Source organism: Caloenas nicobarica, chromosome Z, assembly GCF_036013445.1.
Source record: "Caloenas nicobarica isolate bCalNic1 chromosome Z, bCalNic1.hap1, whole genome shotgun sequence".
NCBI lineage: Eukaryota > Metazoa > Chordata > Aves > Columbiformes > Columbidae > Caloenas > Caloenas nicobarica.
The window spans coordinates 58,206,699-58,232,831 of NC_088284.1; the positions used below are offsets into that span (position 1 = coordinate 58,206,699).

Here is a 26,133-nt window from a genome sequence, read left to right on the forward strand (position 1 = left end):
TCTGGCAAGCTCTGTACAAGACTCCCCTAAATACAATTCAATTATTTCATTTAGCAAGGAGATGAGTAGAAACTTTCCTTTAAAACATAATTTCAAACAGATAAATTTTATAAAATGTATTTAAAAAACATTACCTATTTAAGAGCACAGCATAAACAGAACTATAAACTATGAACTATGACAAAGTTACCTGTGATTTAAGTAATGTGAAATGAGCTTTAGACAACTTAAAGGAAATCTGGGCATCTTGCCTCTATGAAAAGAGAAAATATGAAATTGCCTTTCTAACATTACCTAACTAACTAATGGTACCTTTTACTAAGGTTAGATAGTAACCTAAGTATTACCTTTACTAACTGTTGTTACCTTACTAACAATCTAATATTACTGTTTTGTCAACTCAGCCTGCCACCTGTTTTTCATGCTTAAACCTGTGTTTCTGGGACTTTTGAAAATTGCGAACTGTGGAGATTTCTGGGAGTCAATGAATGTAATTAATATAAACTATAAAGTACTATAGTAAGAATTTCTAGCTATGTTCATTACTTATCAGTTTCAGTACACAAAAAGTCAGGATTTTTTCCTTTTTCACAGAAGATAATCCCTTATTTGATCTAGTAGTCACTCATGTTACATAATGATATTTTATCTTTGTTCTACTTGCATTTTTATTTGAAAAGTCTGCTAGACTTCATGTTTTGTAGGAACGGCAGACACCCTAACATGAATTTTACAGCTAGGAAAAAGGAAAGTCTATTAAAAACAACAAATAGAACTCTACTTGATTTTCTTCCTTACTGTAGCAAACAGAAAGTTAATATATTATAGAATATAGGGCAAGGTTTATTTCATGTTTAAGCAAAGGACAGTTAAACAGAAAAATCTAAAAAAGTTTAATTTACATAGGAGCGATTACCTTGAAGTTCTAATTTATTGTAACTTCCAAATGCTCACAAGCCTATGATGCAGGCAGTAATAATAATAATAATAATCATTAACATGACATTGTATATGATACAGTCTAATCACCTTAGAAGTCTAGTGCATGGACTAATTTCTCATTTAGTTGCCTTTTCAGGTAAAGAAAGGCCTTTTATAAACTAAGTTTTTAGAACTGTCAAGGCAACCAGAGTGAACTTCATTTGACCCTCTTACAGCAGAACTTTCAGAGCTAAAATGTGTGGGAAAATTAGAGCTTTTCTTTTTGTTGAGTGTTGTAGAGAAAGAAAGGAATTCACAATTATTATTCAGATATTGCAATGCTAACATTTGAAATTAGATACTTTACTGTATGAACTACACATTTTTGAAATTTCTCCTCTTTGAGTTCCAGGAGTACACAAGCTTTCTATACTGCCTTAAGAAGACACGCACTGATAAGAAGCTGCAGACTTATGAATTGCCTTTGTTGTGTATATATATACGTATATATGTATACCGTAACACTTTGACATTAAAGGAACACTTACAGAATAATGCCATTTTTATCTTCATGCTTGTTTGTTTTAACACTAAATATAAAACATGCCTACAATATCCTTTATCTTCTCTAGAAAGCAAGAAAAGCTTTTATAAGCCAACTTTTCTTCCTGGCATCGAAAATCAGCTCCTACTGCAGAACTTACTTAATATATGATTATCACTCTTGTTGCTAAGACTCCCTAAAAATATTCTTTATTAAATTTCATGAATTTTGCATGCTTTTCTGCAAACAATTTACTTAATGTATTTACTTACTACATAGACCTAATGTATCATTTCTAAAGACGGCCACTAATCCAATTCCTCTAAGCCTCAAGATCTAATACAAAAAGGTGCTGCAACAGGTACTTCAGTGAAAACTCTTTTCTTTAGGTGTAGAAGTTGGCTTTCAAAAACCAAGAAAATGTAATTTAAAAGTTGTTTTCCTACTCTTTTTCATAGTGTATTTGCAAGTAGAAAAGAAATCCAGCTATATGTAATAATTTGCATTTGCATTTTCATCATACTCCTTCAAATATAACATTGCAGAAATGATAGGCTGATTTTAAAAGTGCTTTATTCACATCAGGAAGAAAGACTTTCCAGCTTACAGATCTGAAACAATATACTTTCTTACCCAACAGAATCATGATGCTAAAATATGTGATTTACTCATTGCATAATTCCTTGTCCAAACTAAAAAGAAAGCATCTGGTTTCACTGCCCCATGACATTTGCCTTTCTGTGACAGAGGTAATTTACAATGAAATATAAAGTTCAGAGGTATAATAAATCACGGTACTTGCCATAGAGCCTTCATAACAAAATTAGAATAACTTGAGGAAATCAATACATTTGTAACAAAACAGTCTGCATTAAACTCGTTTATAATGTGAATTAATAAAGTAGCAGAAAGTTTAGAAAAGCATTGCAAAGAGTTTTCAAGAATAGTAGACCAAGAAGCTTATCTCTCTTATTTCATAAGCACTCCTTCAGTATTGATTCATGAAACAACTTTAAGTCCACAGTGAATTTCTAAAGGATCTGCCATACTTATGTTTGGGTTTAGTTTACTCATAGATCACATCACCTGGTCACGTCTCTATTAACCTAGCTGTGAAATCCCACCAAGAGCATTTTTTCTCCCTCTTCTTTACCTGAGCATCAAACTTGGCGTTTAAGTCTGTTCGGAGCAAACTCTGCCGTCCGCATTTCCCTGGTGCTGGTCATCGCTAATAACACATTTGCAGCCGCCCCCCGAGCTGGGGGCTCGGTCCATCCGCAGCGCAGAGATGTGAGGGCGAGCGGAGCCCTGGCACCCATCAGCAGCTCGGAATGTGCTGCTGTGGGATTAGCCTCGTTAAGGGTTTGGTGGACACTCACCCGCGGCCCCACAACACTGCTTGGTTTGAACATCTGATCTGACGCCAAAAAGAAAAACAAATCCCCTGAGAGCTTGGATTTAAGTGGCACAAGGCTTGACGGGCTTTCCTCCCCCCTCTCCCTCAGAGAGCAAGCCTGTGAAAGTGTGATAAGGTGCTCTGAGTTCTTAAATTCAACCCAGGAAAACAAATCCTTCAAAAGAAACAGTGTACTAAGCTGGAAAGAACCTGAGCACACAAGACAGATTGTTAATCTCTGAAGAATGAAACCAGTGTGTTTATTGGGTAACTGTGAGAAATCTATGCACAGTTGAAATATATTTCAATTAATCAACAACGGCATTTTTCCAAAGAAGCTGGGGTTTGTCACTGTTTCTTATCATAGTTGCTGTACTGTAGTGAATGTAACTTCTCAGAAAGTCATAAACATAAACCTTTGTCTTTCGGAGACAAGCAACTGCATTGTTTTCAGCTTAATTAAAAGTTAGTAACTTAAACCACAACCTGAATGTTTACAAATTTTGGGACTACTTCTTTACTGTACCTTCTTGATATCAACACTGAAGAACAACTTTTCCATAGGAACAACATTTCGGATTTTTTTAGTACTCAACCATTATATGTGTTCAATTACTTCAAGAGTTTTCCAAATATAGAATAGTTTTACTGTTCTCCCTCCACTACCAGCCCAGTTTGTGTGAATTCCTCTCTACTCCTACATATGCATACATAGCGTCCTTTCCTTTTCAATAAGGCTGCATCTAATGCATGGAAAACATTCTGTACACCCTTGGCACTGATGAATACACAAGCACTGAACTATTCTGCATGTATATTAGATCTGGTGGGCCCAGGATGGGCAAAGCTGAGCATATACATCAATTTCTAAACTTCTTTTACCATCACACATGTTGAGAAGCTTCTGCTATGCTGGCCAATCCATTAGATGTATTTTCTCTCTCAGTTCTCTGAGGTTTTTGTGTCAAATACATACATGTATTTTGTATGTAATATATATGTGAAGTATGTGGACGTACACACCGTATGCATATATTAATATATACACACTCTATTCCAGCAATGTTGCGACCTCTGAGATTTCTCTGCCACGCAGTTCAGAGCAACAGAGACCACGTGCACATCTTGTGAGATCTCTTTAGCACAGGATCAGACCAAAGATGGTCTGTGGAGAATAGCAAAGGCAGAGAAAGTTGCAGTACCCGCTAGTAAACAGCTCAGTGAGGTACAGAATATGACTGGGGAGCCAGCAGACTGCTTGCATTTTAACACAAGGAATTTGGTTTAGTTGAGAAGGTGGAGAAAGAGGGGAGGAAAGGAAGACTTCACATGAACGAGATAACTGGACAGAAATCCAAATCTGACTTCGAAGTGAAACGTCAGTACTTGAACTTGACAAGATTCTGGAGATTGTTCCTGGATTCAGGTTTCAGCTTGCAAAGTAACCTGGGCCAGAAGCCTCATCTTTCATCTTAGGAACTCAACAGAAGCAACAGCGGCTGTACTCATTCATATATGTCACCTGGTGGCACTGTGAAGGTTGTTTTATAGATGGAGACTTAGGAACAGTTGTCTTTGTGATAGTTCATTTAAAGATGCATTAAAGATGCATTAACGTTATGACTCTGGAAATGAAAATACCTAATATTTTGAGGATTAATAAAGAAACAGCCAATAAGCAGAGACAGCTGTTTTTTTCAATATGGTGCAACTGCAAAAGTCCTTTCAGAGAGGTGGATGCTGCACATTTAATGCTACCGAGACACATATTATTTACATCTTCAACCCAGCTCACTGTTAATGAAACAAACTCTCAAACAGCAGTCAGCAATGAGCTCAGTACTGACTCCTCATAAAAGAGCAGAGCAAATATTAAAAATCAATCAAGAACAGAAATGATATTTTAAAAAGAGCACCAAGTGTGACAATTTTAGAAACCTGCAATTTCAGTGGCAGAGCAGAACTGGAGGCAGTTCTCACCCTCTGCTTCCCAACTTCATTTATCTCCAACAAGTATCCAGGTTATAAGGTAGGTCTCATCAGGGCAAGAGAGGTTTTAAAAGCCTTTCTCTGCCTTGCAGTGGGGCAGAGCAGCTGGACAGGCAATGGAGTATTACTGAAGCAAATTACAGACAGGATTTGCTGGAGCATCTGGTGGCTGAACCACATCAGTGCTATTGCAAGCTGATAGGATTAGCGTTCCTTAATCAAACGGGCACTTTTGCAAATCTCACTGTCTCTGAGTAAAGACCCTCTATCTGTAAATGTCTATAGCCAGATTAGTACAAAGGATAACAATACTTCAATATAACCTTATTACTAGATGTGCTGAAGCCAAATTTCTATTCCTTCTTTCAGTGTTGCCCAATTATAAGCATTATAAGAACTTCTATGTCTTCCTTGAAGCACTAGGAATTGACCTCTCTGCATATTAAAATATGGATCATTAGACTATCCCCAAACGTTTCATTTTCTAGCAGATGTTTATTACTAGTAGCATCTTACAGGCTGGCCATCAGGCCTGTATCAACTAGAGCTGTACTTCTGTACGTGTTGTTCTTCTGCTAGCTGATTTCCCAAACACTTTATCATGAGATTTGTTTCAAGGACAATGTTGAATTTACTTGAAAATCAAGCTGTATTCAGTACAGAGTAGGAGGGCACAGAATGCAGTCATTTATTACTACAGCATGTAACAGAATTTATCCATTAGCATTGTTTACCACATGTAATTTTTATACTGTACTTAGCAGAAATAGAGTAATTTAAAAATAACTGGAAACTTTTCATGCAACAGGTTATGATTTTAAGCCTTATATCTGACATTTTTCTTACTGCAAGGTAACAGAAGTGAAAATTGTATGTCTCTGTTAATGCTACTACACAAAGTTGTATTTGTACTTTATATAATTTTCAAAACATTATATAGACCAAGCATATATGACTAGTCATTATTATCCATGCTATTGATAAATTAACTGGAAAGAATAACAGACATTTCAAAAAGAACCAGAATGATTAGATCCAAGAACTGGTGTACACATCCAGGCTCCTACAGACCTCCCTAAGATCAATAGAAGTGCCAGGTGAAAATTTTTAAAGGAAAGCTTATTAAAATGAAGGATATAGTGTAAAGAACACTCACAAAAAGTTCCACTATTTCCTTCTTATGGGTACTGGCATATGGGGGGAAGAATCAAGCCTATCGACTTAATTCATTATGTTTCTTTAGAGAAATATTTATGATTTCTCCAAATCTGCTGTGAGGTTAAAGTTGTTTAAATAAGTAAATAAGCCTTTTCTAGCAAGAAAGCCCTATGTGATCAGATGATGGGTTCATCTAGATGACTATCCTGTCTCTACAAGTGCCATAAATGGGTGCTGGAGAAAATGAAAAATACGCCAAATGCATATAATTCTTTTTCCTAATAGTCTATCAGCTAGCAACTATTTTCTGCTCATGGATTTCCCGCATTGTTATGATTTCTACATGTTCTGTAATCCTCCAGGTGCCTAGCTGCTGATTTTCTGTGAACTTTCAACATCTTTAACATCCTTCTCCCTGCTGCAGGGGGAGTCAGTTCCTTCTGTTTGTTTTGAATGTGACTCCTCACACTTTCCCATGACGTTTATTACTGAGGAAGGCAGTGAGAGTCAATTCCCACACATCATAGTTTTCAAGATACATTCTTTTTTTTTTTTTTTCTTCTCAGATTAACCATTTACCAAGTGTTTCCTCACATAGAAGCCTTTTGTTTGTTTGCTACGTTTTATCATCCTTGCTGCCCTCCTCCAAACTTTTTCCAGTTAATTTTATTCTTTCTTCTCAGAGGAACCAAACTGTGCACCAAAGGTGAACTACAGATTGGTATTGTGGCAAGTGGACATTCACTGTTTTAGTATCTATTCCTTTCCTAATAATTCCTATTAAAAATTGATTTGCTTTTCTCCACCACCACTGCTGAGCACTGTGGTAATGATTTCATAGAAGTACCTAGCATAGTCCAAGTATTTCACTCCAGTGAGTAAAGAATTTACAATACTAATCGTAAAGAACGCTTACAAAAATCAAACTGTTTTAATCAAAATCTGACAGAACAGAAATAAAATATGAAGCTCTAATTTATGTCAAATGTAGCTTAACAAATCATAATGAAATATGGTATCTATAGAAGTCTATAGGTATACATAAATAACCAAAAAGTAGAATATACAGGAAATATTTTTCTGGCATTCAGTGCTGGCAGACTACCTATCTTTTAAACCAGCAAACCTGGTTTTTGCTTCTAAAAAAGTGTGACATTATTCCTAACTCCCCAAATTCAGGCAAGAAAAAAACCTTCATATTAAGACAGATCTTGTTGCTCTCTAATAAAAATTGTGACGTTGAAATGCACATGTAGGAGTTTTGCACTGGATCTAATTTTGGTCTGAACTACTTGATATCCACATTGCTCATTCTACCCCGCAAATGTACGGCAGCTATAACATTGCCTGCTCTTTCATTAGAGTGAGGTGGTTTTGCTAGCCACTGCGTGGGTGCTGAGTTGATGAAGCAATTAAAATTAAATCGTACTATAACTGTATGAAAGGACCTCAAGGAATGGGGATTCCAGTCATTCCCCAAGCCTAAACATTCAGAATGACCAACTGTTCACACATCATCTCATCTTCCTGCCCTGTAGTTATTTACAAATCCCTCCTGAGCCCATAATGCAGCCCCACAGGCACCTTTTGCTAGAATGTCTTGGTTGAGGTCCTGGTTTCACCACCTTCTAGCCTTCCTACAGGCACTGTTTTTGAGAAATGGAACAAGAAAAGAGCCCAGCTGAGATGAAACAACATTACCGATCAGCTCTTCTGTCTCCCTGCTTTTCTGCTGAGACAAACTCATAGTTTTCTCAGGTGCAAAAGAAGGGAAGCTTCCTTTAGCTGAAGAAGGGAAAAATTCAGTCTGCCCACTGAAACACTAAGAAAGCAAAACACCAGAGGATGTTTCTTTGGGGCAGGGCAACACCCTTTTCCCTCTCTACACCTCTCAGTGCTTCTTCACTGTTCACCCTTCTCTTCTCCCAGAGACTCCCTGCATCTAGATATCTCCTCTGGGTCATCCTGTTTGAAACCACTTTCATTCACCAAACCAAGGGCAAGTGTGATGCTGCCTCCTCTGCAGTGTCCTGTCGATAATTCTCCTCTTCTGTTTTGTGTGTCACAGCACGAGGGAGTAACATTCAGGCTCCTGGTACTAGGAACAGCCACCTTGGCTCCCTGCACGAACACTGTCACTAAATAGACACAGGACAAAAATGTCTGAGGAGAAGTATCTCTCACTCTGGCAGCACAGTAGCATGGTGTAGCTGTGATGCTTCTAAGGTATTCCCTGTCATAAAGGGAAATTCTTGATTATGTTTTTGTTTGGTTTTGTTTGTTTTGTTTTTGTTTTTCAATTGGCATTTTGGAACAACATGATTTTGAATTATACGAACCCCTCTTATTGAGACCTGATAGTCATCTAATATGGAATAAACTAACAGGACTGTCCTTTCTTCTGCTGATAATCATACTGCCCAAGTGGCATGTACAGGAAAGAAACGTTAAGATTTCTCATTATGTGACATCATTAGGCACATAGGGTCAAGTGGGATTTGCATTATTAACTTAGAAAAAATTGAACCAGTTGCAAATAATACAGGAAGATTTAACAATGCAGTCTAACTCCTAGTATCTCTTTGGACAGTAATTTTAAGTGGACTTCAGCTGCAATTAAGAGAGATTTGGAAACAGATATTCCTTCTGCCAAGTCCTCATAGCTGTAGCTTCTTACAGGCACAGAGAAAACTGTAAACATACCTACTCTTTGTACATAGCTCAACTTGATATAATAACATCTCCTATGGAGCAGGGGTAAAATATTATGGAAATATTTCAGTTCGATACTTATGTTTTTCCATTCTCTAATGGGAATTCACTTATATAGTCTGCATTTCAAAGAGAAAACAAAGCTCGTCCTGTAAGTTTGCTATGAGATATGCTGGATTAATGTGACATTTTTTGAGACATTCAAGGTTTAGACATAAACTGTGACTGTCCAAGTTTCTCATTACTGTCTTACAGTGCAACTGTGTACAGCAATGATTTTTCATTGCAGAAGTAGCAGGACAGATATTTTTGCAGGAAAAGAAACTGCAAAAGATACATTTCAGAAAATGCAAGGGCAGATCAAATGGCTAAATATTTAACACATTAATAAATAATTAGAAACTAGTGTGATACAAAATTACATTAGAATTCTAAAGCATAAATTGAAAGAAACTTGCTTATAGTAAGCTTCACCCAAATAGGCACATTTTTCTCCTCCTTTTTACACTGGTAATGCAAGTTCCATGCCTATTTTTCTAAATGTCTCTGTTAACAACTTCATCAAGGGACCACCTGTGAAGATTTTCTTAATTCATTATATAAAATTGCAAACTGCTGCCAAATCAAGTGATCACTATTGGGATGGAGAGGGACAAAAGAATATGAAAGAAGTAATTGTAGATGGCTAGTTCACGAGACATGCCATGGTAACACTTCAAAGATAACACAGAAGACTTGCATCAATCACTTTTCCTATAAAAGAAAAAAGGGCCAAAATTTTCAAGAGCCACAAAACTTATTAACATGGCTTCTTTTTATGGGAAATCTGTCATGATGAACCTGTCAAAGTGAAAGCAATTTTGTAGTTTCTTCACCTTTTATGTCCAGTCCTGTTTAAAAAAATGAAAAAGTCTTTAGGTACTTGAACAGATCCCAGAGATGGGCATGAGAAAGAGACTGAAAATGCACTGCTTGAGTCATGTTGAGACTCCAAAGCTCTAGTGCACAGAGACATTCCCAGAAGGCTGAAATGACTACAACACCCAGCATAGACTTTCAGAGAAACCATTATCATGGGACAGCAGTCACCAACAAACCGTGGCTTACTCTAATTCACTGAACTCTGGAACTAACTTAATCCTACAGTAGTCTGGAGAACAATATGGCAGAACCTATTGAATTTATCTTTACACCACAGCTGCAAGGCATGTCCCCTGCTGTGATGAGGTATTTCGAACACAGGTTATTGACTTTTTAAAAGATTTTCCTGCATATCACACAGAATCCTGTACAGACAGAGGACAAATGATCACTGCGCTCTCCATGCATGGAAATCAGCACTGGCACTAACCACACCAAAACATGAGAGCAAAACATGAGTTCCAGGCTGTAAACACACCATGCCAGATGGAGACCCCAGTGGCCAGATTTTAGTAAAGCTTCAGCCAGGATCTCTGTGCTATTTGTATAACTATTATCTTCATGTCAGGTTCATCACCATGTTCACAGATGCTGCTGGAAGGTAGGAGGGGTGCCCTCCTGGACCACTCTTGCCAACTTCATTATGCAAAACATGGGTACTGAAGTGTACAGATCCTAAATGTATGTAGCTATTTCGTTGTCCCATAACCCATATTTCTTACTTTTCTTCTCCCATTACTTTGTGCACCAGATTTTACTGATTTCTGCACTAGGAAGCACCAAATAACAGAGACATATGTTTTAGACATGTGTCAAGCCTCATGTATCGTTCAGAGTCTGATAGCCAAGCTGTGGCATTCAATGGTAGGTTGTTTATATATGTTCTTGTGAATCTTGTGAATGAAATTACAACATCGCTCTCTCTAATTTGCCATTCAAATGGCATTATGAAGAACAGCTCCATTTTTTTTTTTTGTTTCAGATGTCATATTTTATTCTGTGATCTGTTATAACCTTTGATTTCAGTGATATGTTGAACTGAAAACAAATGTACTACTTTAGCTAACTCTTAAATAAAGAGAAGATTTAAGAAATGATGCCAGTGACATACCACTTGAAACTGAACTGAGTAGAATTCTAGCGATCCTTGGTACTGACATCAAATAGAGCTAAAGAAAACATTAGTCAGCAGATTAGGTCAAAATGGACATTTTGACTTTGACTCACAGTTGCTTTTCACCAACATGAAAGTGGATGGAAGAAGTAAAGACAAACTGCTAGGCTCGAGAGATTACATCCAAGTCACAGATATTAGTCTGATGTTTGCACTAAGCGGGAATGGGAAAGCATTCAGACATATAATGCAGTACAAAAGAGAAATACTTTTCACTTTTGTTGCTTGTACCTGCCCATGTCTGGTCAGAACAGAGAGAGAGGACACGCTGCCAGGAAGAAGCTGGAAGCACAGCTGAGGTGGGGAAGAGAGAGCAGTCATTCAGCCTCCGCAGAGACTCCTGCAGACAGGAGCAAGGCAGCTCTTTCCCCCAAAACCCTACTTTGGAAGGTTTGGATCATTCCATACCACTGCACAAACAGCTATTCCTCTCCCCCCAGTGCAGACCTTTCTTCTCTGCCTTGTGCAATGGAAAATATCAGAGAAAGTCCTATGAGAAAGTCCTGTGCTGTCTGCTACATCTTTTCCCATGCAACCCTTAGTGGCTTTTTTTTTTTCCTTTTTTTTTTTTGGCTGGCGAAAGGAAAGGTGGGAGACAGAAAAATCTTTTATGCATTAAAAACATCTTGTGGTCAGTTGTTTTAGCAAATACATAGCAAATCCAAAGTGTGGCTGTTACGAACCTGTTTCTGAGAAAGAAAACTTGCTCTCTGCAGTAATGTTTCTTTTAGAAATACTTCTATGAAGTTTGGCATTATAGTATTTTATTCCCTAGGGATTTTGGCATGATAATATTTTGGCATTATTACAATCTAGGCTTAGATGTATAGTTAGCATGTTTTTTTCTGTTAAGTACCCAGAAATTGTTGACATTTGATTTTGCTGAAAAATAATATCCTAGTTTCAGTTGTCCACTTAATGCAATGTTTCAGCCAGGAATAAAAATATAAGAAAAACACAACTAAAGTATAACCTAATGATTAAATTCCTGAATTAATCAGGAGTATAATAATACCTTATAGATACTCTATAAAATATAGTTTTATTATAACAACTACAGCATATTTGCATAGCTGTGAGTGAAGCTGAAAACATCTAGAGAATATGAGCATTGATGAAGTCATTGGAGTGAATGATCAATTTGAAACACTGTCAGATAAACCTTGATTCAGATGTTGTGAACAGTACAAGAAGTTGTTTTTATGCACTTTACTTATGCTTTGAACATAAAATGCTGTCATGAGAGAAGCATGTGTAATTGTGTAATGATGCAAGCAGCACATATTTTAAATGTCATAGATCAGCAAATGTTAAATAGTCAAACAGTCCCTTGTAGAAGCACAAAGATTTCATACCTCTGTTTTCAGGTATATTTCTTCACCAATTGTTTACAGCATTATGTAATTCAATGTTTCTTAAAAAAATGTTCAGATCAAATATTATTTTATGAACTACATTGCCGCACCAATGCAAAAATCAGTCATGCAATAACTAGCAGCAAATTTATAGTTTTCTGATCTTATTTAGCCCATAAGAATTCCATGCCATGCACCTTATCTGTCAGGGTCAGGAGACAAGGCATTGTTTTTTTCATGCCAAGGAATTTTCATTATCATTCTAGTATTTTTGTCTGAGAATCATAACCAACTTGAGAGCCTGAAGACCTTGCCACACTACAATTTTTTTCATCCAGGTTGTTTGCTCCAGTGTTGATTACTTCTCCCTTACTCCCCCTGGCAATGAAACATTGTTTTTTCCTTCTTTCTGTCAACAGTCTACACTGATTCAACTTCAGTTAAAAAACAAACATCACTGTGACTAGTGCTATCAATACTTTTCCCCTTTCAGATGAAAGCAGTCAGACTATCTAATCCAAGAGCTCTATAACATTCTGAAAAAAGGAAAATTTCACATAGATGAAATTTAAAAGTGTATAAATCTATCACTTAAATTTTGAGCCCAACTGTAGATAAGTGCATGATGGAAGATATTTTTTGTCATATAGTTCCATATGTACAATAAATCTTTGTCTTTTTCCCCATGGACTGTAAAATTGCACAGGTTGTTTCTCGGTATGTTATATTCAATGTTATATTCAATGCAATCATTATCCCAACTGTTCCGTGACTCAAGTATGACAGTAAAAGCATACACATTTTTCCAAGATGCATGTAATAAAAGTCTTAGCACTTTTTTTTTTCTTTTGGTGCACATAAATCTGTCATTCCTGTTTTCTTCCTGATGTTTAGTCCTAACCATATGGCTTAAAGGAAATAAATATAGCACTCTAATAACAAATAAACAATCACCAGATATGATGTTATAAAGTTTCATGACCTTTCTTCAGAGTCAAAATAGAAGGAAAATAACAGCTTTGAGACAAAATTTCTTATTAAATCGCAGAGTAAAAAAGGAAGAAAATCACAGGAAATATAATTTAAGTATGTGCTTTCAGTGTTTCTTGTTTGATCTGAACAGAGGCTCTTACCTTAAGAGGACGGTTGAAAAAAATAATCTATTATCTTAGTCTCAGGAATTCTGAAACTTGATGCAATCTGCTGAATTCCTCAAGCAAAAGACATGATATAAAAACTCAAGCACGATTTTAATTTTAAATTCTTGTGCAATAAATAACTTTAAAGGTAATCTCTATCAGAATTTAATCATATTAATCGTGATATGTATCAACAGGTAATTATGACCTACATTATATATAATAGCAAATATTTCACTGGATTTTTATTATATTTTAATTTACGGATTTAGCTTTGCTTGACGTTTGCAAGCTTTACTGAAAGGCCTTCTTTCAGCCTAGTCTGTCTTTGACTTAACAGAAGTATTAAGCCAGTCCTACAGCCTCATTTCTAATCCTTGAATTAATATTAGGATTACAATTTTATAGTGAACATGGGTGGGCCTCATTAAGTCTCAAATCCTGCAAATTCTTCTACGTGGGCAGCCCACAGCGTCATGACTTTGGAAAATCTGAAGGTCTGGAGCCCAGCACTGAGGAAAACAAGGCCCATGCTTTCATGTTGCTACCATAACCTCTTGTACTTTTAGCCACAACAGTTAGCTGATTCTGTGTACTAGTTTCATGTACCAGATGCCAGAAATGGTGTCCAGACATCCATAAGACATAGTTCAGACCATGTAGGGTAATACGTTAATACTGCTGGTATGGGAGGTACAATTTCCACCCTGTCACCCCAGAAAGACTAAGGTGGAGTTCAGTCTTGTCGTAGGGATCAGACAGGACTGGCAAAATTGACAGCCTGTTGATCCACTGATAACAAAGTCGGAGCTTGAGTCCCACATCAAAGCAAACATTTCTAATAGGCGATTCAGTTAGGGGTGTTTTGGTTTTGTTTTGTTAAGGGTTTTTTTCACTTTTGCTTGCCAGGAGACTTGCAGTACTAAGATCTTCAGTGACAGAAATCAGAACGCAACCATGTCCGAAGGCCTTTATTCCTTGTGCTGACACTACTTTGGAAAGCAAGGTGGTATGGGCCTTTCATTAAATTAATACAAATCAAATATTGTCTGTTAGAATACAATACAGTGCTAGTATTAATAATCTTGAACTCTACAAGTTTCCTAATTCTACATACACACAAATATACATATGACTGAGGATAAAAATCACTGCTGCTCTCCAGCACTATATGTGGATCGCAGCTTGCAATGTTCCAGAGCATTCTGGAAAGAATTAAACACACAAATTGTGGCTAATAGAAACTTCTGAGTTTAGTGAACCCTCATAGTACAGAGGTGGAAAAAACACAGTGGAGGAGCTTAGTCTTACTGTTTGCAAAGTTGCGTGATGGAGGTAATTCACACGGAGGGCATGTAAGCAGTTTTAAATTACTTTCTTGTTTTGACTTGACTTTGAAATAAGGATTTTAATGTAATTTTTTAGTAGATGCAGTTCTGAATATGCTAGATATTTATATCTAGTAATGGGGGAAAAAAAGCACACCGAAACCAAACACCTTTTACATAAAAAAGGCTTGAGCGATTTCTCTTTTTGTGTTGGGCTTAAATCTCCCGGAATTTGATTACACAGTACATTCCAGCTATCTGCCCCAGCAGGCCCCTCTATCAGGGCTTGCTGATTACTACTTATGCATTGTTTCAATGTGAGCCCTTGAAGGATTTCATTTAATACAGATTAGTACCTTTATTAAATTGTGATTAATTGAAGACTCAGAGCTCTGCTAAATATTGTTCAGTGAAGTGGATTAGTTGTTTTAATTTGTTGCTCTCCCACACAAAAAAATAACACTGAGTAAAATAATTACCTTTTCCCATTGGGCTACTGAGGGTTACATTACTACAGGACTTTTAGCTTGGGTATTTTAAACTGGCAGTTTTTAAAGTCACAGAGATGCCTATGGTTCAGCAAACCTAGAAACTAAATTGACCCCAATAGCACTCTCTTGGATTGGTTCAACTTTTAAAAAGAATAAATTAAGGCCACCATCAAGAATGTCTTACCAAATGTATGACTAAAATCTGGCAATCTTATCTGATAAGAAAAGAAAGAAACAGAAAAAAAATGCTGGAACACATGGTCATTGGTTATTTTAAATTTGTTTTCCTAAGGTTTTCTGTAAATAGTTGTTTTTGCAGACAACTTTATTCTCAATTGGACAGCAATATTAAGAAAGATTATGAAAACCTGAGGTATAATCATGTACCCACTGCAGTCAGTGACTCATTAAACAGTGTCACTGACTCATTGAAGACTAATTCATTAAAAGATTATTGAGAAAATCTTAGATTCTAAATGAAGATGTCTGCCTCATTATTTTTCACTGTTGACTTCTTAGGGAATGATAATTGAAGATTCAATGAAAAATAATAGGTCATGTTATTTTTAATATACTGTCTGTTTTAGTCTGTGACTGATTTACACTGGAAAGTCTTCTTTGTTTAAATTAAAAATTAGAAAGCCTTGGAAAAGAAGATTAAAGGAAAGGAAAAAACCAGTTCACCAAAAGAAACTGTATCTAAAACACCTGGAAAAATACCTCTGCTTCTAAAAGTGAGAAGATGTGATAACAAAATGCCTCCTTTTTTCATCCAGCAGAAGAATTCCTGCTAAACTAAAAGGGACAGTGAGGAAAGGCTCAGTTCAGAGTCATATAGGGATACCTCTGATTGCTCTTTTAACACAGAGCTAGCTAGTTATGCAAACTGCTAAGAGTGGAATGAGGTTGGTGTGGTGGCTGCACACAACAGATACAGTATATACAACTGTACTGGATGCAGCACAGTAGGATTCTGCTTAGGGTGAAACCTGTTCATTGCGAACTTGGAGAAGAAAATTAGTAAGTACACTTAATTTATTACTATTGCTTTTGTTGAGCTCTGCTATGTTTCCCACATCCAAATTTTTTCAAAATAAGTAACCATGCTATGGCAATGTAGGTTTATCAGCATAGAGATTAATTATTTACTCTAAGAACAGTTTAGTCTATATTCCATAAATGAGACCATTCATAAGTATAACTAAAAATAATAATAAATCAAAAAAGGTTGTACTAGAAATTAATGACATTTTGCATTTTTTTTTTTAGTCAGACAGTAAAGTGGGAAATAAACATTGTAGTAGAGATGATTTAAGTGAATTTCAAAAGGAAACTGAAGAGCATCTAAATTTTAGTTTCATCTTTTGAAATAACATTAGGTGAGGATTGCATTTGGCAAAACTTTGCTTTTAGTTTCTGACAGGCAAACCGCTGAAATCAATGGTGTAGCATCAATGAAATGCAGAGATGAATTCAGCACTGGACTTGTCTAATTTTATCTCACTGCTGGAAATGCTAGTATATATCCAGCTTCAGTTATTGAATTTAATGCTCTCTAATAGAGCTTCCTTGGGTCTCTCCAGGCAACACCCATGCAACAAAGTGGAGTTAACAGTGCTAATGTCTGCTACTTCATCTCCAGGGTAGGATCTGCAACAGGATGTATCACAACGAAAAATGAGTGTAGCGGTTTATCTTATCCCACCTGATGAAAATCACAGTTTCACAGCATGAATAAGACTCAAATGAGCGACATCTGCTTGAAAAGTCTGCAGATGGGAGTGACAGGTCAAGCCAGCATGGCTGCTTCTGTGGAGGGAAGTCTGATTTCTTAGCAACCCAAAGGACTGCACTGTAGCACAACTGGGAATGCTGCTCTCTTCCTTTTCTCTTTTATGTTTCTTCAGTAATTTTACACTTTTTGAAAAGGAAAAAGGATATAGAAACACTCAGTCTCTGAGGATTTAAAGGGCTCTTGGCACTTCTTAATTATGCATAGAAGACACACAAGGACTCATTCAGATTATGGGAAGGTCACAGCTCCAAATGCACAGATTTTGCCTTAGAATTGACACCTCAGATCAGCAGCCCCAAACCAATAGCAATAACAAAGAAAAGAGATGTGAGGGAGGAGGATAGCTGTGTCAGCTTTTCCTTGCTCTTTCAGCTCTCAGAGACATTGGGAGCTGGTTCTGGAGACAGGGCTGATGAAGGTGGCCCAAGCTTCAGTGGCAGCCTTGCCTCTGAGGCATCGCCTGGGCGCAGCCAGGAGTCCTGGCAGCAGCCTTGCCATGATCTTTCTGCCAGTTAGGCTGGTAAGTCGATACGTTACTGGGCAGTTTTCTACGTTTCTGGGCAGTTTTCTTCGTAAGGATTTGTCTTGGGATCTAGCCAATGGTTTACAGACTCCATAGTGGTTCACTCCTCGGAAAGTTCTCATCACTTCTACAAATCTGATACAGATCGTAGAATCGTAGAATCATTTTGATTGGAAGAGACCCTCAGGATCATTGAGTCCAACCAGAACCTAACTCTGGCACTAAACCATGTCCCTAAGAACCTTGTCTAAACGCCTTTTAAACACCTCCAGGGATGGTGACTCCACCACTTCCCTGGGCAGCCTGTTCCAATGCCTGACAACCCTTTCCATGAAGAATCTTTTCGCATCTCTTATTCTCTACGTTGACACTTGAGAGGTATTGTCTGACCTAATTGCTGAACTATAGTAAGCATCTGCACTATGCAACATCTTGCAAACTTCCTGTTAATCTTTAATGACTCATTTGCATGTTATAATTGTCAAAGACCTCCTAGCAAAGGAAACGTGCAGGATTAAATTCAGACAGCAATGATCCTGCCAAGAAGATAGAGGCCAAAATTTGAGTGGTACTTGGTCGATAATTCTGCGCTGTGGCTCTAGGTGAAGAATTTTTTAAAAGCAAACATTTGAGACCAACCTCTGAAAGGTAGGTCCTTCATCGAAAGGAAGAAGTCTAACTGCTTTCTGACAAGAGTTCCCCATGGATTGTCCCAAGTGTCAGTATTTTATGTTTGTCCATGCCTGCAAAAGGTTCAAGGTAAGGAAGAATCAGAAAGCTGCATCTATGAAAATCACACTGTAAGCCTCAGAAGCACAAGCTCCGCTTAGGAAAAATGCTCATCTTTGGGTTATCTTCTTGTGAAGTCACTTCATCAAGACAGGAATTTTATGTGCCTCTTTCCACCAAACTGCGATTTTTTAGAGTCCAAATGCAGGTGGTCAATTTGCTTGTCCGAATGACAGTATGTAGAACAGCAGCTACAATGCTTTGCAAAAATAGTTCACAATATTCTTTGTTTTAGACATTCTTTTCTGCACAGATAGCTGCATTCTGTGACATAAATTTGGATTTCTTAAGTTTATCTCACACAAACTAAAAAGTTAAGATACCTCTAGGAACTCCACGGCCATAGGACTTCAGTAAATTTAAAAACTGGGAGCTACAGGCTCAGAGCAGAGCTGCTCTTTGCTCTAAATGTCTCTCTCTCAACTTACAGAATAACGTGACTATTTCCTTTTTCTGTATGGCAACACTAACAGGATCTAGGTCACCTGGCTTGTTACATTACATTCATATGCAGACAGCTAGCTAGATACAAGATATGAAAAGTATTTTTTACAAAGGAAAAAATTGCAAGAGCTAAATAACCACAACACAGAACAAAAAATAAAAGGAGGTCAGAGGAGCTGAAAACTATCACAATATATCTGAAGTTTCTGAATATTTCATTCAGAGTGATACCACTCCCTTTCCCCTACAGCTTTCCCATTAGTGTCTCTAGAGTTCAACTGTAAAAGCCATTCAAATGTTGTGGGAAAGTATAGCAAAAGAAAGACAAAAAGAGGATATTTTACAAAGAGATATGCCCAACAGACTTGTCACTCTGTAATGTAACATTTACAATGAGAACAATTTGTTCTCAGTTTATCTTTTTGATGATATCTTGAAGTTGTTACCACACAGCACCTATTGTAATATTAACATTTTAGCTAACAGAGCTGAAGACACCAAACAAGGTAAAGATCCAGTACTGGCATTTTTGGAGACCACCATCAAGCAGACTTCCCTGTGATGACAGCTTGAGAAAGGGTTAGTTCTCTTAGCACAGAATGGGTGCTAATTAGGAAAGTTCTAGGCTGAACTGTATGGTGGCCCTGTACACATGTATGAATTAAAAAATGTCCTGTTTCCAATACCTGAAAACCAGAAAAATAAGTAATTGTGCCATAGGGATCTTCCAGGTGGAAAATCTTTTGGCTCAAAGCACAAAAGCAGAGCATTCCCCAGAATATCTTTCTGCAAAGGTGGGATGCAGCTCATCTCTGGAAAGCGAACCAAATAAATCCTGTATTTTCTTTTAAACACTTCCTCAGGAAATCCTGGGTCACCAGTTCCCATCCACTCCACTGCTGCTGTTTCGGTGGGAATAATTCTGTGCTGCAGAGGACAGTGAACATCACAACCATGAAACCTTCTAACCTCTCTTTGGCAGCTGCCTTTGGAGGTGATTCTCTTTCCCAAATGCCTCATTCCTTTCTCAGCTGGAACCGGACAGTTACCTCATGCTGGCCACCTCTTCCCACTGTTGTGAGCTTCCCAAACTGAGTCAGAGAAAACTTTTGAATGGTAATCCAGAAGCTCATGTATGTTTTTGTTAAGCATTTTCACTGTGTCAGTATTGTAGAAAAATAAGATCAGCTATGAATTTTTTAATAACAAACCGTGTGTCCCACAGTATACTTTAAAGAAAGCTTTATGCAGATTTCTCTCTTATTATTACCCATACATTCAACTTCTCTCTTACAATGGAGAAAGAACAATTCCCTCAGTTGTGTGATGAAGTTTTGTTTAACCTGAACATTTTCAAAGGCAAAACATGATTAAATGGACAGGTCCTCACTCTATAATTATAAATCAACTCTGCTGTAATTCATTTAACATTTATCACTTCTAAGTTTTATCTGTAGTTACACAGTACTTAAATTCAGTAACTTTCAGTTTGTTAAACACTTAGATTTTGTAACTTAACCCTTTTCTGTGCAGATAGAAACCTACCAATGTTCAGTACAAGCCTCAGATACCAGGATGCCTGAGTCTTAAAATTAAGCATAGTCTACCTGATTCTCTTTAATGGAAATGAGTGCAAAAAGCAAAACATGAAAGAAAAAAATATCACAGATTTGGAGAAGAATATTCCTACCCCTACATGTTCAGCTTTTGTCATGACTGAATGGGATACTTAGGGATTTATTCCCTGAGAAAAAAATCCATCATATTATTTTTATATCTATCTATCTATCTATCTATGTATCTATATATATATATATGTTCCCTTCCCAACTTTTTCAAAAGTGAAAAATCTTGACTGTGATGTAAATTAGAAAATTTTGACTAGTGGGGCTTGTTAATACAAATTATTACTCTGAAGTAATATATGACTCTGAAGTATTTTGTCAATATTCAGAAGAGACTTTTTGCATACCTCTGTAGGGGCTGTTGCTGTTTAGTGTAATTAGTGTCATCAGGGACTGTTATCTTGTTATCGACTTCAACAGGCTGAGAATCTGTGGTTAAATTTCATATGGGATGTTTACAGCAGAGAGAAGAAGAAGATCAAGGCTGTGGTTACTGTCTGGAGGTATTAATACACACACAACTCTCCATTACAGAGTTGAGTTGCTATCAGAAATTAAAGGTAGCTATCCATTCCCTAGATAACTCAAGTATTTGCAGCCAGTAATGTAACTTTTTATTATTGTCCTTGGAGGAGCTTAACTACTATTAGCAATAAGTCAACCTAAAAGCTAATTAATTTTATATCTAAAAGGACTTTACTTACATGACCTTCATTAAAGTCTCCACAACCTTTTCAAGACTATAACCCACAGCTTCAGAAGCATTATTTTAAGTAAATATCTATGGTCCTGAGGTTTTGAAAGACTGTAAAATGCGATAGTAGAGGTACAAGTGGCATGGAAGGTGATGAGATATTTAGTATAAAGTCTTCAAGGCATGTACCATCTCCAAGCATAGAAAAATCTATCACTGACCTCATTCCCACCAACAAATGTTTAGTTAAAAGCCCGAGAAGGGCTTTGTTAGTAGGAAATCATCGCAAGAGCATTACCTATATGGCAGCACACAGTATGCTTGTGAACATCATGAAATTTTGGGGGGTTTTGCATACATATTTAACCATAGGTGACCCAACTTTGTATTCCCAAAACACTAATGGTCATAGATTTCAAAGCACAAGGAAGGCAAGGTTCTACCATTTCTTGATTTCTGATAAATTTCTGTTTCTTTAATCTTGAAACTAAATATTAAATTCATGTTTAGTAATTAGTTGTGACAGCTTCAGGCCATAGCTTCAACTATGAGAAACAGCTAATATTTGTTCTGTTGTACTGGTTATCTGTTTCACTGCATTTTAAAAATGTTTCATGATATGCACCTAAGCACAATATGAAAATTTTAAAAAACTTTAGATATAAATTCACTGGTAATTAGAAAACATGGAAAAGTTTGTTACTGCTGCCTCCAGATCCCAAAACAAACACTGCTTCGCAATTCTCATCAATCAAAAGACTGAAAAGATATCCTTAGCCTTTCTTTTGTGACTAAAGGTACAAATGACAAGGCATCTGGATCTAAACATAGTGAGTCAAATTCAGTTTCAATCTCTGTTGACCAAAGTGAGATGTGTGTGCTTACATCACAGGTGAATTTGATCCAAAATACACAGGAGACAACTGTTTGTCCAGACAGCCTTAATATCTTGCAAAATTATTTTTGTTTGTAACCAAATCTATCACGGTCTTCCTGCTGTATTAAATCTTTCAGGCTGTAGTTACATCACTAAAGATTTATGCAGCCTTTGTGTAGGGCCTTCCAGGTAATCTGCCTGGGAAAAAAAAAAAAAAGGAAAGAAAAAAAAGGCTGCATGCATTTGTTCTAACTGCAGTCAGAAATTAATGATCTCTTTGTATTTGTGTCAAAAGAGAACACTGAAGGCTATTTTTAAACCTTCATTGCTTATTTAATGAAGGGGTAAGTGTCTTTTTCCCCCAGGTTTCTATGTGTGTCAAGGCTGGCCCTGTGTTCTTTAATTGCTGGGATCTCACTTCCGGGATGTGCAGTAAACACTTTAGCACACTTTCGACACATTATCACCTTCAAGGGCACCTTGAACACCAGGTATCTCTAACCATTTCTGGAGCAGAAAACAACTTTGTTGGTTGAGGATCATGAAAAATAAACCTGAATCCTCTACTGAACCTGGTTCAATATTTCAAGCAGCAAAATATTTGGGATGTTCTAGCTTTTAAGTTTTAGTTCAGCTTATTGTATGTATATGTTTCTGCTCTAATAAACACATCCCAAATCCACTATTGAGGAGTTTTCTGGAAATCACATCAGTATTCTTAAAATTAGCTATCTTTCCTTTAACTTTTTAAAAACAGCTTATAAAAAGGTGCCAAAACCAACCAAAAAAAAGTGAAACAAAAAAAGTGTTGTTCAAAGCCTTCCTTCTTTGGTCATCCTTTAAAAAGCCACAGACTTCACACAGAAACTTTGTGGAGAAACAGGATGTTCTAGCAGAGATTCTGCAGCTGATACTGCTAATTCTGCACGCTGCTAGGGTTAAGGGAGAAGAAAGAAGAAGGAAGAGGATTTTTCCCATTGTGCAGGGCGGTTTCTGTCCTTTTCTCACCGCCCAATTCCACAAAATGTGTAGGTGTGTGGCAGACCCTCGTGCTCCTGTGCCTAGTTGTGGCAAACCCAGCAGGGACCACGAACAGGGTGCGGAGCTCCGTCTTGCCCCAGGACACCAGGTGAGAGGGAGGGAGGGATGGAGGGAGAGCTGTCACCCAGCAGGGACCTGCTGGTCACAGGAGCCAAGCTGAGGGTGGCTGCCTCATGTATTGGAAAGGGAAGATATCGGATGCCTTTGTGAAAATGGTGTAACCCCATCTGACCTCATGGAGTCTACCTTTGTCCAGCAAACTGGGTGAAATCATTATACTTTGTACATACCTGATATTTCTGCTCAGGTATGCAAATTTAGATAAATGGCTTCAGTTGTCTCATACCGTGCATTAAGATTAATTCCATAGCACATAAGACTTTAATAGATACCAAGTCCTTTCTGCTTCCGCCTATTTCCCTTCACCAGTCTCTTCGATCTTATTTTAGTTTACCAAATAAGCCACAGGCCACATCAATTTCTTTTGCTACAAATGAACTGTACTGCAAATTCTTTTTTCTGAAAACACTGACACTAATACAATTACAGTGACATGATCTGCTACTTCAAGATCCCAACTGAAATCATAACAAAGGCACCTCTTACATGAAAAGTCTGGTTTAGCAGTGCTTTTAAAGAGTTATGTATAGAACAATTTCAGTAACATACTGCAATTAACTCATCTCCATTTTCTCACCAGTGCCTCGTGCTTCAGTGCAGGTTGTATAACACAGTCCTGATATTTATCTTGTTTTAACAGTCTGACTTACACATTGAAGAAAAGTTGTGTGACTCTTTTCACACCACTCTGCTGATAGCTGAGATTTTTACCACAAGACTTAAAAACATATTATAGGTGGGAGCACCTGTCTTTTGAGAAAAAGAAGAAAGTTATAATTTAAGCTAAGAAATAATATTAGCAATTTTGCTTAAAATTCACTGACAGCAAGATACTTTAATGTATATAGTCTGAACTTTGGGCTTATGAAATAAATTGTCATGAGTGCAAAAGCTCATGTTTTCTGCTTTTCTAGCTTCAATGGAGATCTGAGTTACAGTTCACCACTGACAAAATGACTAATGCTATTGCCCAACATACGGACATGAACCTCCATCTCGAACTGCAGTAGAAACAAGCACAAGGTAAGTCAGGCAAATAGTGGAGATTATGTTGTAAGCACTTTTATCTTACACACTGATATTCCTCACCCTATATCACAAAATTACTTTATAAACTATGCCATAAAAGAACTGAATTATTGTGAGACATTGAAATTGTGTGAGAATTGAAGAAAAATTAAGAGGAAGTGGGAAAAAAATCAGCCAACAACTGAAAAACTCTAATGAAGATATTAGATTTTCTTTTTAAAAGCTGCAGAGTATAATAATTAATGAAGTCTATGGAGTGCACTTCTAGAAAACCTAGTAGGATTATGAAAGATAGATATTGATCAAACACACGTACAACTAATCTGGATGTACTGAAATGGTCAGCCTTGCAAAGATAGTTTTGCTGCTGTGCGTGCAGATACAGGATGCCAGCAGCTGTTTTTTAACCAAAGCTATGACAGCTAAAAAGGAACATGCAGAATTTTGGAACATGAAGCTGTTTTAAATGCTTAAGTATCTTAGCGAATCTGGGATTTCTTCTTCCTAAATGAATGCTTTCAAAGCTATGGCTAATAGAAGGAAAATATCCTAAGCAGCAAAGTGTAAATTAACAGTCTCTCCGGAAGGCTAATTTTAGACATTTAAGTAACACTCATTAAATCAAACTGAAATCAACACCACTAGAAGTCAGTGATTTTGTTTGTACTGCTGATCTCTTTTTCACCAACTGCAATTTTCCCTTTAACATGGTTATAGTAAGCAATATGTGAAAATGACTTCTTTTTGTATGCCTTGAACACATGGTAAAAAACATCCCTTAACTTATCCTTCTCATTTACTCTCAACATCTTCACAGGTTTTTTCTTTGTGAAACACTGATACTAAAAGACTTCACATAATTTTACAGGGCTTTCCGCAAAGCCACTGTAAGGGGAGAAGTGATGCCAACCATTGTGCAATCATGGGCTGCAAAATGTGAATGCCTCAATTGGTCTACTGGACCAGAAAGATGAGTCAATTTTTTTGTAATGTCACTTCTAATACATTATGGCAGTAAAGAACAACTGAACAGCTTATTTCCCACAGATATTTTTGAAGCCTTAGAGGCTGCCATTTGAACCATTTTTTAATTATCTCTCACACAAACTTCCAAAACCTCTGTGCAGCCCAAAGTGAGAACATTGACTAAATTTTGCTTTAGTCCAATAGTAATTACAATGCTCATAAAATGTAAGAGTTAACTTTATGCAGTATGTAATGTCTATGTGAACACTAATACTGGAGATTAGTTGGAGAGTCACTGCTTTTGTTATCTTAGAGATCTTGGTCTGAAAAATGCTGAATGACCTCAGTTCCTATTGAAATACATGAGTGTTGTAGCCACTTTGTGCCCTATGGGACTGGGATTTCAGCTCTGACTTCTGCTGGCGTGACACAGCTAAGCCACCACACAAACATTGTTTTGGAATCTCCCTGCTGAGACAAGTTTTCATCTCCAGTGAAAATTGAGAGGACATGTGGGGGAGGGCTGCTATTCCACATGCCAGACATACAGATTACTTTCTCATGTCATCTGTGTCGGAACATATGGGCTTGCAGTTTTCTTTTAAGAGCAAAAAAAAAAAAAATTCTGTTGAGTCAAAGACAATTCTTAAAGCCCGTATCTTGATTTGGCAGAGCATTTGTATACATACTCAAATTCAATAGCCATGTCTTTTCAAATTTAAGCCTCAACAACATAATGAATTTTACCTAAATACTTTTCCAAATAGAGGTGCTTTCCTGAATTAAGGCCTCAGTCTGTCAGAGTCATTAAGCAATACTATAAATACAGTCTGAGTTTTATACATGCTTTCAGCTTTTAAAATGCACTAATTAGTCTTAACAGGAGAAAAATACATCATTTGAAAGAAGGGAAGCAAGTACTTTTTCTAGACAGCAGAATAGTTTGATGCTATAGGAAAACTATTATTTATGCTGAACAATTACACAGTAATAAATAGTAAAAATGTAAGACACAAAGGAAAAAGATAAGCATCCTTACTTGGAATGATATTTAGCTATTCCAGAAGAGACCAGGGAGAGCATTGCTGCAGAATCTAAATCT

General features: G+C 37.0%; 1 protein-coding gene across 1 annotated transcript in view; it reads right to left on the reverse strand.

The window, feature by feature from the left end:
* The window catches only part of TRPM3 (transient receptor potential cation channel subfamily M member 3), a 290,416-nt gene that overhangs the window by 146,186 nt on the left and 118,097 nt on the right, over nucleotides 1-26,133 (reverse strand).